This window comes from Triticum dicoccoides, chromosome 2A (assembly GCF_002162155.2).
Source record: "Triticum dicoccoides isolate Atlit2015 ecotype Zavitan chromosome 2A, WEW_v2.0, whole genome shotgun sequence".
Taxonomy (NCBI): domain Eukaryota; kingdom Viridiplantae; phylum Streptophyta; class Magnoliopsida; order Poales; family Poaceae; genus Triticum; species Triticum dicoccoides.
In genome coordinates, this window is record NC_041382.1 from 589,534,326 (window position 1) to 589,550,727 (window position 16,402).

A 16,402-nucleotide genomic window follows, 5' to 3' on the forward strand; every position below is an offset into this window, starting at 1 on the left:
TCATTACAAGAGAGAAGAGGGGGAGGAGAAACATAAGATCCAACTATAATAGCAAAGCTCACGATACATCAAGATCATGCCAAATCAAGAACACGAGAGAGAGAGATCAAACACATAGCTACTTGTACATACCCTCAGCCCCGAGGGAGAACTACTCCCTCCTCATCATGGAGAGCACCGGGATGATGAAGATGGCCACTGGAGAGGGATTGCCCCCTCCGACAGGGTGCCGGAACGGGTCTAGATTGGCTTTCGGTGGCTACGGAGGCTTCTGGCAGCGGAACTCCCGATCTAATCTCTGTTCTGGAAGTTTTAGGGTACGACGATATATATGGGTGCAGGAAGTACGTCGGAGGAGCCATGGGGGCCCCACGAGGCAGGGGGCGCGCCCTAGGGGGTGGGCGCACCCCCCACCCTCGTGGGCAGCCCGTGTCTCCCCTGACGTGCACTCCAAGTTCCCTGGGTTGCTTTCCTTCCAAAAATAACTTCTCTAGTTGATTTCGTTCCGTTTCGACTTCGTTTGATATTCCTTTTCTTCGAAACACTGAAATAGGCAAAAAACAACAAATCTGGGCTGGGCCTCCGGTTAATAGGTTAGTCCCAAAAGTAATATAAAAGTGGAAAATAAAGCCCAATATTGCCCAAAACAGTAGATAATATAGCATGGAGCAATCAAAAATTATAGATACGTTGGAGACGTATCAAGCATCCCCGAGCGTAATTCCTGCTCGTCCTCGAGTAGGTAAATGATAAAAAAAAGATAATTTTTGATGTGGAATGCTAGTTGGCATAATTTTAATGTAATTATTCTTACTTGTGATATGAATATTCAGATCCGAAAGATTCAAGACAAAAGTTCATATTGACATAAAAATAATAATACTTCAAGCATACTAATAAAGCAATCATGTCTTCTCAAAATAACATGGCCAAAGAAAGCTATCCCTACAAAATCATATAGTCTGGCTATGCTCTATCTTCACCACACAAAATATTTAAATCATGCACAACCCCGATGACAAGCCAAGCAATTGTTTCATACTTTTGATGTTCTCAAACTTTTTCAATCTTCACACAATACATGAGCATGAGCCATGGATATAGCACTATAGGTGGAATAGAATGGTGGTTGTGGAGAAGACAAAAAGGGAGAAGATAGTCTCACATCGACTAGGCGTATCAACAGGCTATGGAGATTCCCATCAATAGATATCAATGTGAGTGAGTAGGGATTGCCATGCAACGGATGCACTAGAGCTATAAGTATATGAAAGCTCAACAAAAGAAACTAGTGGGTGTGCATCCAACTCGCTTGCTCACGAAGACCTAGGGCATTTTGAGGAAGCCCATCATTGGAATATACAAGCCAAGTTCTATAATGAAAATTCCCACTAGTATATGAAAGTGATAACTCAAGAGACTCTCTATATGAAGAACATGGTGCTACTTTGAAGCACAAGTGTGGAAAAAGGAATAGTAGCATTGCCCCTTTTTTGGCCTTTATTTTTTTATTTGGCCTTTCTCTTTTTTTGGGACAATGCTCTATTGAATGATGATCATCACACTTTTATTTTTCTTGCAACTCAAGAATTACAACTCGATTCTTAGAATAAGATATGACTCTATATGAATGCCTCCGGCGGTGTACCGGGATGTGCAATGATGCATGAGTGACATGTATGAAAGAATTATGAACGGTGGCTTTGCCACAAATACGATGTCAACTACATGATCATGCAAAGCAATATGGCAATGATGAAGCATGTCATAGTAACGGAATGGTGGAAAGTTGCATGGCAATATATCTTGGAATGGCTATGGTAGGTATGGTGGCTGTTTTGAGGAAGATATAAGGAGGTTTATGTGTGAAAGAGCGTATCATATCACGGGGTTTGGATGCACCAGCGAAGTTTGCACCAACTCTTGATGTGAGAAAGGGCAATGCACGGTACCGTAGAGGCTAGCAATGATGGAAGGGTGAGAGTGTGTATAATCCATGGACTCAACATTAGTCATAAAGAACTCACATACCTATTGCAAAAATCTATTAGTTATCGAAGCAAAGTACTACGCGCATGCTCCTAGGGGGATAGATTGGTAGGAAAAGACCATCACTCGTCCCCGACCGCCACTCATAAGGAGGACAATCAATAAATAAATCATGCTCCGACTTCATCACATAACAGTTCACCATACGTGCATGCTACGGGAATCACAAACTTCAACACAAGTATTTCTCAAATTCACAACTAGTCAACTAGCATGACTTTAATATCACCATCTCCATATCTCAAAACAATTATCAAGTATCAAACTTCTCATAGTATTCAACACTCATAAGAGAATTTTATTATTCTTGAATACTTAGCATATTAGGATTTTAAGAAAATTACCATGCTATTTAAGACTCTCAAAATAATATAAGTGAATCTTGAGAGTTCATCTATTTCTTCAAAATAAAACTACCACCATGCTCTAAAAGGATATTAGTGAAGCACTAGAGCAAATGGCAAACTACTCCGAAAGATTTAAGTGAAGATCAATGATTAGTTGAATAATTATGCAACTATGTGAAGACTCTCTAACATTTAATAATTTCAGATCTTGGTATTTTATTCAAACAGCAAGCAAAGAAAAATAAAATGACATTCTAAGAATGGCTAACATCATGTGAAGAAGCAAAAACTTAGGATCAACCGAAACTAACCGATAATTGTTGAAGAAGAAAGGTGGGATGCCAACCGGGGCATCCCCAAGCTTAGATGCTTGAGACTTCTTTAAATATTATCTTGGGGTGCCTTGGGCATCCCCAAGCTTGAGCTTTTGTGTCTCCTTAATTCCTCTCATATCAAGGTCTCCCTAAATCTCAAAAGCTCCATCCACACAAAACTCAACAAGGACTCGTGAGATAAGTTAGTATAAACCATTGCAAAAACCTTATCATACTATACTGTAGGAAATCACTAAAATTATTATTCAACATTGAATACTAAATGCCTCTGCATATTTAATAGTCCTATCCTCAAATAGAATCATTAAAGAAGCAAACATATGCAAACAATGCAAACATAACAGCAATCTGCCTAAACAGGATAGTCTATAAAGAATGCTGCAACATCCATACTTACCTAGCTCCAAAAATTATGAAAGAAAATTCCCACTGTAGTAAATTTACCAGAGCTTAATATGCAAAAGGTTTCAACATTTTATCGCATTCTGACTTTTCTAGGGAATTATTGCAACAGCGGTAAACTTTCTGTTTCCAAACAGCAACATGTATACCTGTAACATAGGCATAGTAAGGGCTATCAATGCCACTTTTATTGAAATAAAAGATGCAAAACATTGTTATGAATAACAGCAGGCAAATCTTAACAAAATAAATTGACGCTCCAAGCAAAACACATATCATGTGGTGAATAAAAATATAGCTCCAACTAAAGTTACCGATGAACGAAGACGAAAGAGGGGATGCCTTCCGGGGCATCCCCAAGCTTAGGCTCTTGGCTATCCTTGAATATTACCTTGGGGTGACTTTGGAATCCCCAATCTTAGGCTCTTGCCACTCCTTATTCCATAGTCCATCGAATCCTTACCCAAAACTTGAAAACTTCACAACACAAAACTTAACAGAAAACTCGTAAGCTCCGTTAGTATAAGAAAATAAATCACCACTTCAAGGTACTGTAATGAACTCGTTCTTTATTTATATTGGTGTTAAACCTACTGTATTCCAACTTCTCTATGGTTTATAAACTATTTTACTAGCCATAGATTCATCAAAATAAGTAAACAACACATGAAAAACAGAATCTGTCAAAAACAGAACAGTCTGTAGTAATCTGGATCAAACGTATACTTCTGGAACTCATAAAATTCTCAAATAAATTTCTGTACCTGAGGAATTTATCTATTAATCATCTTCAAAAAGAATTAACTAAATATCACTCTCCAAATAAAAATGGCAGCAGTTCTCGTGAGCGCTAAAGTTTCTGTTTTTTACAGCATGATTAACAAGACTTTCCCCAAGTCTTCCCAAAGGATCTACTTGGCACAAACACTAATTAAAAGCATAAAACCACATCTAATAAGAGGCTAGATGAATTATTTATTACTAAACAGGAACAAAAATAAAGTTGGGTTGCCTCCCAACAAGCGCTATCGTTTAATGCCCCTAGCTAGGCATGATGATTTCAACGATGCTCACATAAAAGATAGGAATTGAAACATAAAGAGAGCATCATGAATAATATGAATAGCACATTTAAGTCTTACATACTTCCTATGCATAGGGATTTTGTGATCAAACAACTTGTGGGAACAATAATCAACTAGCATAGGAGGGCAAAACAAGCATAACTTCAAAACTTTAAGCACATAGAGAGAAAACTTGATATTATTGCAATTCCTACAAGCATATATTCCTCCATCATAATAATTTTCAGTAGCATCATGAATGAATTCAACAATATAACCAGCACCTAAAGCATTCTTTTCATGATCTACAAGCATAGAAAATTTACTACTCTCCACATAAGCAAAATTCTTCTCATGAATAATAGTGGGAGCAATCTCAACAAAATAATTATCATGTGAGGCATAATCCAATTGAAAACTAAAATCATGATGACAAGTTTCATGGTTATCATTATTCTTAATAGCATACAAGTCATAACAATAATCATCATAAATAGCAACTTTGTTCTCATAATTAATTGGAACCTCTTCCAAAATAGTGAAATCATCACTAAATAAAGTCATGACCTCTCCGAAACCACTTTCATCAATATAATCATCATAAATAGGAGGCATGCTTTCATCATAATAAATTGCTCATCAAAACTTGGGGGACAAAAAATATCATCTTCATCAAACATAGCTTCCCCAAGCTTGTGGCTTTGCATATCATTAGCATCATGGATATTCAAGGAATTCATACTAACAACATTGCAATCATGCTCATCATTCAAATATTTAGTGCCAAACATTTTATAGATTTCTTCTTCTAGCACTTGAGCACAATTATCCTTTCCATCATACTCATGAAAGATATTAAAAAGGTGAAGCGTATGAGACAAGATCTAAAGATATACCTTCAAGCGCTAACCTCCCCGGCAACGACGCCAGAAAAGAGCTTGATGTCTACTACACAACCTTCTTCTTGTAGACGTTGTTGGGCCTCCAAGTGCAGAGGTTTGTAGGACAGTAGCAAATTTCCCTCAAGTGGATGACCTAAGGTTTATCAATCCGTAGGAGGCGTAGGATGAAGATGGTCTCTCAAGCAACCCTGCAACCAAATAACAAAGAGTCTCTTGTGTCCCCAACACACCCAATACAATGGTAAATTGTATAGGTGCACTAGTTCGGTGAAGAGATGGTGATACAAGTGGTATATGGATAGTAGATAATAGTTTTTGTAATCTGAAAATATAAAAACAGCAAGGTAACAAGTGGTAAAAGTGAGCGTAAACGGTATTGCAATGCTAGGAAACAAGGCCTAGGGTTCATACTTTCACTAGTGTAAGTCCTCTCAACAATAATAACATAATTGGATCACATAACTACCCCTCAACATGCAACAAAGAGTCACTCCAAAGTCACTAATAGTGGAGAACGAATGAAGAGATTATGGTAGGGTACGAAACCACCTCAAAGTTATTCTTTCCAATCAATCCATTGGGCTATTCATATAAGTGTCACAAATAGACCTAGAGTTCGTACTAGAATAACACCTTAAGACACAAATCAATCAAAACACTAATGTCACCTAGATACTCCAATGTCACCTCAAGTATCCGTGGGTATGATTATACGATATGCATCACACAATCTCAGATTCATCTATTCAACCAACACAAAGGACCTCAAAGAGTGCCCCAAAGTTTCTACCGGAGAATCACGACGAAAACGTGTGCCAACCCCTATGCATAGGTTCATGGGCGGAACCCGCAAGTTGATCACGAAAACATACATGAAGTGAATGACGTGATATCCCATTGTCACCACAGATATCCACGGCAAGATATACATCAAGTGTTCTCAAATCTTTAAAGACTTAATCCGATAAGATTACTTCAAAGGGGAAACTCGATTCATTACAAGAGAGAAGAGGGGGAGGAGAAACATAAGATCCAACTATAATAGCAAAGCTCGCGATACATCAAGATCGTGCCAAATCAAGAACACGAGAGAGAGAGATCAAACACATAGCTACTTGTACATACCCTCAGCCCCGAGGGAGAACTACTCCCTCCTCGTCATGGAGAGCACCGGGATGATGAAGATGGCCACCGGAGAGGGATTGCCCCCTTCGGCAGGGTGCCGGAACGGGTCTAGATTGGCTTTCGGTGGCTATGGAGGCTTCTGGCGGCGGAACTCCCGATCTAATCTCTGTTCTGGAAGTTTTAGGGTACGACGATATATATGGGTGCAGGAAGTACGTCGGAGGAGCCACGGGGGCCCCACGAGGTAGGGGGCGCCCCCCACCCTCGTGGGCAGCCCGTGTCTCCCCTGACATGCACTCCAAGTTCCTTGGGTTGCTTTCCTTCCAAAAATAACTTCTCCAGTTGATTTCGTTCCGTTTCGACTTCGTTTGATATTCCTTTTCTTCGAAACACTGAAATAGGCAAAAAAAAACAACAAATCTGGGCTGGGCCTCCGGTTAATAGGTTAGTCCCAAAAGTAATATAAAAGTGGAAAATAAAGCCCAATATTGTCCAAAACAGTAGATAATATAGCATGGAGCAATCAAAAATTATAGATACGTTGGAGACGTATCAGGGATCATGAGTAAGTCACCAAATACTCGCCAGGTCTCTGTGAGCCACCAAGTCCGGCCGGGTTACACTTCTGGTCGGGTCATACCGCGGGGTATATCCCCAACAGGACTGGTCACTAGAAGCGGAACTGCCCCAAGTATTTGGCGGAGAAGAAGGATGGCAAAGTGAAAGGTATATTTGATATACACTTTATTGATGTGTACCTTACTAATTCTCGCAGTAGTGCCTGGGTATTTGATATTGGTTCAGTTGCTAACATTTGCAACTCGAAACAGGGGCTACGGATTAAGCGAAGATTGGATAAGGACAAGGTGACGATGCGCGTGGGAAATGGTTCCAAAGTCGATGTGATTGCCGTTGGCACGCTACCTCTACATCTACCTTCGGGATTAGTTTTAGACCTAAATAATTGTTATTTGGTGCCAGCGTTGAGCATGAACATTATATCTGGATCTTGTTTGATGCGAGACGATTATTCATTTAAATCGGAGAATAATGGTTGTTCTATTTATATGAGTAATATCTTTTATGGTCATGCACCCTTGATGAGTGGTCTATTTTTACTAAATCTTAATAGTAGTGATACACATGTTCATAGTATTGAAGCCAAAAGATGTAGAGTTGACAATGATAATGCAACTTATTTGTGGCACTGCCGTTTAGGTCGTATTGGTGTAAAGCGCATGAATAAACTCCATTCTGATGGACTTTTGTAATCACTTGATTATGAATCACTTGGTACTTGCGAACCATGCCTCATGGGCAAGATGACTAAAACTCCGTTCTCCGGAACAATGGAACGAGTAACAGAGTTATTGGAAATCATACATACTGATGTATGTGGTCCAATGAACATTGAAGCTCGCGGCGGATATCGTTATTTTCTCACCCTGATTTGATCAGATATGGGTATATCTACTTAATGAAACATAAGTCTCAAACATTTGAAAAGTCCAAAGAATTTCAGAGTGAAGTGGAAAATCATCGTAACAAGAAAATAAAGTTTCTATGATCTGATCATGGAGGAGAATATTTGAGTTACGAGTTTGGCCTTCATCTGAAACAATGCGGAATAGTTTCGCAACTCATGCCACCCAGAACACCACAGCGTAATGGTGTTTCCGAACGTCGTAATCGTACTTTATTAGAGGTGCAATATATGATGTCTCTCACTGATTTACCGCTATCGTTTTGGGGTTATGCTTTAGAGATGGCTGCACTCACATTAAATAGGGCACCATCTAAATCCGTTGAGACGACACCTTATGAACTGTGGTTTGGCAAGAAACCCAAGTTGTCGTTTCTTAAAGTTTTGGGCTGCGATGCTTATGTGAAAAAGCTTCAACCTGATAAGCTCGAACCCAAATCGGAAAAATGTGTCTTCATAGGATACCCAAAGGAGACTGTTGGGTACACCTTCTATCACAGATCTGAAGGCAAGACATTCGTTGCTAAGAATGGGTCCTTTCTAGAGAAGGAGTTTCTCTCAAAAGAACTGAGTGGGAGGAATGTAGAACTTGATGAGGTAACAGTACCTGCTCCCTTATTGGAAAGTAATTCATCACTGAAATCAGTTCCAGTGATTCCTACACCAGTAAGTGAGGAAGCTAATGATGATGATCATGAAACTTCTGATCAAGTTAGTACCGAACCTCATAGGTCAACCAGAGTAAGATCCGCACCAGAGTGGTACGGTAATCCTATTCTGGAAGTCATGTTACTTGACCATGACGAACCTACAAACTATGAGGAAGCGATAATGAGCCCAGATTCCGCAAAATGTCTTGAGGCCATGAAATCTGAGATGGGATCCATGTATGAGAACAAAGTATGGACTTTGGTTGACTTGCCCGATGATCGGCAAGCCATAGAGAAGAATACTGACGTTGACGGTAATGTTACTGTCTACAATGCTCAACTTGTTGTAAAAGGTTTTCGACAAGTTCAAGGAGTTGACTACGATGAGACTTTCTCACCCGTAGAGATGCTTAAGTCCGTCCGAATCATGTTAGCAATTGCCGCATTTTATGATTATGAAATTTGGCAAATGGATGTCAAAACTGCATTCCTTAATGGATATCTTAAAGAAGAGTTGTATATGATGCAACCAGAAGGTTTTGTCGATCCAAAAGGTGTTAACAAAGTGTGCAAGCTCCAGCGATCCATTTATGAACTGGTGCAAGCCTCTCGGAGTTGGAATATACACTTTGATAGTGTGATCAAAGCATATGGTTTTATATAGACTTTTGGAGAAGCCTGTATTTTCAAGAAAGTGAGTGCGAGCTCCATAGCATTTCTGATATTATATGTAGATGACATCTTGTTGATCAGAAATGATACTGAATTTCTGAATAGCATAAAAGGATACTTGAATAAGAATTTTTCAATGAAGACCTCGGTGAAGCTGCCTATATATTGGGCATCAAGATCTATAGAGATAGATCAAGATGCTTAATTGGACTTTCACAAAGCACATACCTTGATAAAGTTTTGAAGAAGTTCAAAATGGATCAAGCAAAGAAAGGGTTCTTGCCTATGTTACAAGGTATGAAGTTGAGTCAGACTCGATGCCCGACCACTGTAGAAGATAGAGAGAAAATGAAAGGTGTTCCCTATGCTTCAGCCATAGGCTCCATCATGTATGCAATGCTATGTACCAGACCTGATGTGTGCCTTGCTATCAATTTAGCAGGGAGGTACCAAAGTACTCCAGGAGTGGATCACTGGACAGCCGTCAAGAACATCCTGAAATACCTGAAAAGTACTAAGGATATGTTTCTCGTATATGGAGGTGACAAAGAGCTCGTCGTAAATAGTTACATCGATGCAAGCTTTGACACTGATCCGGATGACTCTAAGTCACAAACCCGATACGTGTTTTCATTAAATGGTGGAGTTGTCAGTTGGTGCAGTTCCAAGCAGAGCGTCGTGGCGGGATCTATGTGTGAAGCGGAATACATAGCTGCTTCGGAAGCAGCAAATGGAGGAGTCTGGATGAAGGAGTTCATATCCAATCTAGGTGTCATACCTAGTGCATCGGGTCCAATGAAAATCTTTTGTGACAATACTGCTGCAATTGCCTTGGCAAAGGAATCCAGATTTCACAAGAGAACCAAGCACATCAAGAGACGCTTCAATTCCATCCGCGATCAAGTCAAGGAGGGATACATAGAGATTTGAAAGATACATATGGATCTGGATGTTGCAGACCCATTGACTAAGCCTCTCTCACGAGCAAAACATGATCAGCACCAAGAATCCATGAGTGTTAGAATCATTACAATGTAATCTAGATTATTGACTCTAGTGCAAGTGGGAGACTGAAGGAAATATGCCCTAGAGGCAATAATAAAGTTGTTATTTATATTTCCTTATATCATGATAAATGCTTATTATTCATGCTAGAATTGTATTAACCGGAAACTTAGTACATGTGCGAATACATAGACAAACAGAATGTCACTAGTATGCCTCTACTTGACTAGCTCGTTGAATCAATGATGGTTATGTTTCCTAACCATAGACATGAGTTGTCATTTGATTAACGGGATCACATCATTAGAGAATGTTGTGATTGACTTGACCCATCCATTAGCTTAGCACGATGATCGTTTAGTTTGTTGCTATTGCTTTCTCCATAACTTATACATGTTCCTATGACTATGAGATCATGCAACTCCCGAATACTGGAGGAACACTTTGTGTGCTACCAAATGTCACAACGTAACTGGCACTGGTAGAAAAAGGGCCTGTTGTCCCGGTTCGTAAGGGCCTTTAGTCCCGGTTCCTGAACCGGGACTAAAGGGTCGGTACTAATGCCCTGACCCTTTAGTCCCGGTTTGAACCAGAACCGGGACTAAAGGCCCTCCACGTGGCCGGTCCACCTTTAGTCCCGGTTGGTAACACCAACCGATACTAAAGGAAATTTTCTGATTTTTTTTAATTTTTTTTTGAATTTTTTTTATTTTCAAATTTCTGAATTATTTTAACCTCTAATCTCTAATCACCCCTCATCACTGCTCAATTTAATCTCTAATCACCCCTCATCATTCCAAATCATCTAACTTCCCGGACGGTCACCCATCCTCCCACTCCCCCAGCCTGAGCATGCTTAACTTCCGGGTTCTATTCTCCCTCGTTTCCAAGTCTGCACTCGTTGTTTTCCTGACAATAGTAAGATGTCAATCCTATTAACCCTCGGGAGTTTAGCTTGAGCATGAAGTCACACATTTCACTGTTTGAGTTTGAAACTATTGTTCGAAAAAACAATAATTTTTTAGTAACACTAATATTTCTTGAATAAGTAGTTTGACCATTGTTTGACCACAGTTTGGCCAGATTTGACCAAAATTCAAAAAAACTAAAATAATTATTTAATAACACTAATATTCTTGAATAATTATTTAGTAACACTAATACTTCTTGAATAAGTAGTTTGACCATAGTTTGACCAGATTTAATGAAAATTTAAAAAAACTGAAATTTGAGCATAACTTTTTTTCCTTTTGGAATTTGAGGATTCTACAAATTTGCAAACAGGCCATAAGCGGTCTCTATCGGATGTAACTTTTCGAGTAGATGATTTTTCATATAAAAAACTTTTTAATCCGAGTTCGTATGCAAAAGTTATGCCCATTTTACAAATTCCAGAGAGATTTTGTAAATAAAGTCGAAATTCATATTTGTAAATTTCCCAACAACTAGACCACATATCACATGGGAAACTTATTTTATTTTATTTTATTGACATTTCCATCATTTTCTTTTGTTTTTTCTAAAACTGAAAAGGCGGTCCACCGGGGGGGGGTTGAAAATGGGACCTTTAGTACCGGTTCGTGCCATGAACCGATACTAATGCCTCAAAGCCCATTAGTCCCGGTTGGTGGCACCAACCGGGACTAAAGGTCTAACCTTTAGTACCGGTTGGTGCCACCAACCAGGACTAATGGGCATCACATCCTTTAGTCCCGGTTCGTGGCACAAATCGGGACTAAAGGGCCCAGTTGAACCGGGACTAATGCCTTAGCCGCACGAACCGGGATAAATGCACTCATTGGTCCCGGTTCTGGACTGAACTAGGACTAATGGGCTTACCCGGCCTGGACCAAAGCCCCCTTTTCTACTAGTGTGGGTGATTATAAAGGTGCTCTACACATGTCTCCGATGGTGTTTGTTGAGTTGGCATAGATCAAGATTAGGATTTGTCACTCCGATTGTCGGAGAGGTATCTCTGGGCCCTCTCGGTGATGCACGTCAATATAAGCCTTGCAAGCAATGTGACTAATGAGTTAGTTGCAGGATGATGCATTACGTAATGAGTAAAGAGACTTGCCAGTAACAAGATTGAACTAGGTATTGAGATACCGACAATCAAATCTCGGGCAAGTAACATACCGATGACAAAGGGAACAACGTATATCATTATGCGGTTTGACCAATAAAGATCTTCGTAGAATATGTGGGAGCCAAGATGAACATCCAGGTTCCGCTATTGGTTATTGACTGGAGACGTGTCTCGGTCATGTCTACATAGTTCTCGAACCCGTAGGGTCCGCACACTTAACGTTCGGTGATGATCGGTATTATGAGTTTATGTGTTTTGATGTACCGAAGGTAGTTCGAAGTCCCAGATGTGATCACGAACATGACGAGGAGTCTCAAAATGGTCGAGACATAAAGATCGATATATTGGATGACTATGTTTGGACATCGGAAAGGTTTCGAGAGAGTTCGGGCATATACCGGAGTACCAGGGGGGTTACCGGAACCCCCCGGAGAGTCAATGGGCCTTAATGGGCCATAGTGGAAAGAATGAGGAGGCAGCCAAGGTGGGGGCGCCCCCCAAGCCCAATCCGAATTGGGAGGGGAGCCGGCCCCCCTTTCCTTCTCTCCTTCTCCCCCTTCATTCCCTCTCCTACTCCAACTAGGGAAGGGGGAATCCTACTCCCACCGGGAGTAGGACCCCCTTGGGCGCGCCTAGGAGGCCGGCCCTCTCTCCCTCCTCCACTCCTTTATATACGGGGGAGGGGGCACCCCATAGACACACAAGTTGATCATTGATCTCTTAGCCATGTGCGATGCCCCCCTCCACTATAATCCACCTCGGTCATATCATCGTACTGCTTAGGCGAAGCCCTGCACCGGTAGCTTCATCATCACCATCATCACGCCATCGTGCTGACAAAGCTCTCCCTCGACACTCAGCTGGATCGGGAGTTCGTGGGACATCACCGAGCCGAACATGTGCAGATCCCGGAGGTGCCGTACTTTCGGTACTAGGATCGGTCGGATCGTGAAGACGTACGACTACATCAACCGCGTTGTCATAACGCTTCCGCTTACAGTCTACAAGGGTACATGGACAACACTCTTCCCCTCTTGTTGCTATGCATCACCACGATAGATCGTGCATGTGCGTAAGATTTTTTTTTGAAATTACTGCGTTCCCCAACAGGAGATACCTTTGAAGCCTTGGCCATAAGGCATAAAGCAATAGATGATGATGTAGGATCCCTTCAAGCACCATTTGAGACCACATCTTGTTCCATGGAGTGTTGGGTTTCCTCTACATTATTAACACAACAGCTCGAGGAAATACATGCATTTTAATCATGGCAACAAGATATAGGAAGCATATCATTACGAGATTTAGTCAAGCAATTTCTACATGATATGCATGGACTATCAACACAAGCATGTGAAACATGTAAGGTGCACGAAGTGTTAAAGTCCAAAGATGGAACATTGCAACAAGATAGTGATGAAGAGTCATCAACGATAAGCGCACTATCATCATTGCAATAACCAACACTACTCACCATAACATTACCTTGTGGCAACCCAAATGTAGGTAAAGTAGAAGAAGTTGAGAAGGCAACACGACTGGAGGTGGAGGGAGAACAATCATCCCCACAAATCTTGGGCACACCATATTTATCTTGAAGCTTTGTCCACAACTCATGAGCATCCCGGAACGGCATGAGTTGAAATATAACTACATTTCTCAAATTATCGAAAAGCACATTAGAAGCTTGAGCATTGAGATAAGAGTTTTTCTCATCCTCTAAAGATAATATTTGGGGATCCTTTGGAGGAGAAAAACCCATATCTACAATTCACTCTAAATTTGGGTCCATGACCCTAAAGAGATTAAGCATGTGAATTACCCAAACATCAAAATTTGTGCCATCGAAACTAAGAGTGTCAGAGAATCCTAATCCCCTAGTCGACATCTTTACTCTCTAGGTAGTAAAGCCTAATAAGGAGAGACAAGGCTCTGATACCAATTGAAAGATCGAGGATGTCGCCTAGAGGGGGGGTGAATAGATGCTTTAAAATAATTATAGTTTAGGCTTGAACAAATGCAGAATAAACCTAGCGGTTAATTTGTTAAGCACAAAACCTAAAACAACTAGGCTCACCTATGTGCACCAACAACTTATGCTAAGAAAGATAAGCAACTATGTGATAGCAATATATATGTCAAAGAACAATATGGCCATCACAAAGTAAAGTGCATAAGTAAAGGGCTCGGGTAAGAGATAACTGAGGCATGCGGAAATGATGATGTATCCCGAAGTTCACACCCTTGCGGATGCTAATCTTCGTTTGGAGCGGTGTGGAGGCACAATGCTCCCCAAGAAGCCACTAGGGCCACCATAATCTCCTCATGCCCTCGCACAATGCAAGATGCCGTGATTCCACTAAGGGACCCTTGAGGGAGGTCACCGAACCCGTACAAATGGCAACCCTTGGGGGCGGTCACCGAACCCGTACACTTTGGCAACCCTTGGGGGCGGTCACCGGAACCAGTCAAATTGCTTGGGGCGATCTTCACAACCTAATTGGAGACCCCGATGCTTGCCTAAAGCTTTACACCATGATTGAGCTCCAAACACCACCAACCGTCCAGGGCGCTCAAGCACCCAAGAGGAACAAGCTCAAGGGTACCAAGCACCCAAGAGTAATAAGCTTCTCAACTTGTAACTTCCACGTATCACCATGGAGGACTCAAACTGATGCACCAAATGCAATGGCAAGGGCAGACGGAGTGCCCAAGTCCTTCTCTCCCAAATCCCACCAAAGCAACAAATGCTAGGGAGGAAAATGAGAGGAAGAACAAGAAGGAGAACACCAAGAACTCCAAGATCTAGATCCAAGGGGTTCCCCTCACATAGAGGAGAAAGTAATTGGTGGAAATGTAGATCTAGATCTCCTCTCTCTTTTCCCTCAAGAACTAGCAAGAATCATTGGAGGGATTGAGAGAAAGCAAGCTCGAAGAAGGTAAACAATGGGGGAAGAACACGAGCTCAAAGGATGGGGTACAATGGGGAAGAAGACCCCCTTTTATAGGTCCCCACGAATCTGCTCGTTATGTGCAGAAAAACTGTAGGAAAAAAGCCCTAAGCGGTACAACAGCCCGGGGAACCGGTAGTACCGGTTAAACTGAACTAACCGGTACAACCGCTCCACAACCTCCCAAGAACCGCTCCACAACAGAACCCAGACCGGTGGTAGAGCGGTACAGGGCCGGTACAACCTTCGGACCAATTCTGAAGCGGTACAACCGCTCCAAACACCGGTTGTACCGGTCAACCGGTACAACCTCTCTATGTAAAACAGGTAAGATCAAAACGGCCACAACTTTCGCATACGAGCTCGGAATTCAACAAAATCAAGTTTGTTGGAAAGCTAAAGACAAGAGCAAACACAATATTGCTAGAAATATCAATTAAAAGCAATTGAGAAAAAACCCAAAATAAAATGGTGAGAACCCTTTCTCAAATAAGACCGGTAAAAACCCCAACACCGAAAACATAAAAGAAGATGCATATGAAATCGGCTTTCGATGAACTCGAGCTTGTCATGAAGATGACCATAAGCTCCAAAGCTCACAAGGAGAAGAACCAAACAAGAACAAAGAAAGATGATGAAAGGATGCAATGGTTTGAGCTCTCGACGAATGATAGATCAAGCTACTCACTAGAGAGCCCCCCTTGATAGTACGACAATCGATCCTACAACTCGGTCTCCCATCTCCATGAGACCGGTAAAATAGAAAACATATCAAGGGAAAACCTTTGTCTTGCACATAGTCCACTTGAGCTAGATGACGAGGATCTTGACTTCCTCAAGTTAAACCATCTTTCTTGATTGTGTTGGCTGGATGAAGACTAGTTGATTGCTCCCCCATACTCCACTATGGGTGAGCCACTCTTTAGCACATCTTCACAAGTCAATTGACAGTACAATGGATGGCAAGCTTCAAGCACATGATCTGTGGCGCCCCGAGACCGATGTGCCAGGTGTCCTCCATTTATTCTTTGTTGCTGCCTTGTCTTTTGCTTGCGTGTTGCATCTTGCCATGTCATCATGTGCATTGCATCATCATGTTTTAAAAACTTGCATCCATCTCGGCCTCCTCGTTCTCTCCGTTGTCCGTTCTGAGCCCAGACACACTTGCACGCGCCCGCGGCACGTCCGAAATATTATTTTATAAGTGGCCAGAAAAATGTTCTCGGAATGGGTTGAAAGTTGGCATGCGGTGTTGTTATGTTGTAGGTAGGCCGCCTGCCAAGTTTCATCGCATTCGGAGTTTGTTTGATAGCCCAACGGATAACTAT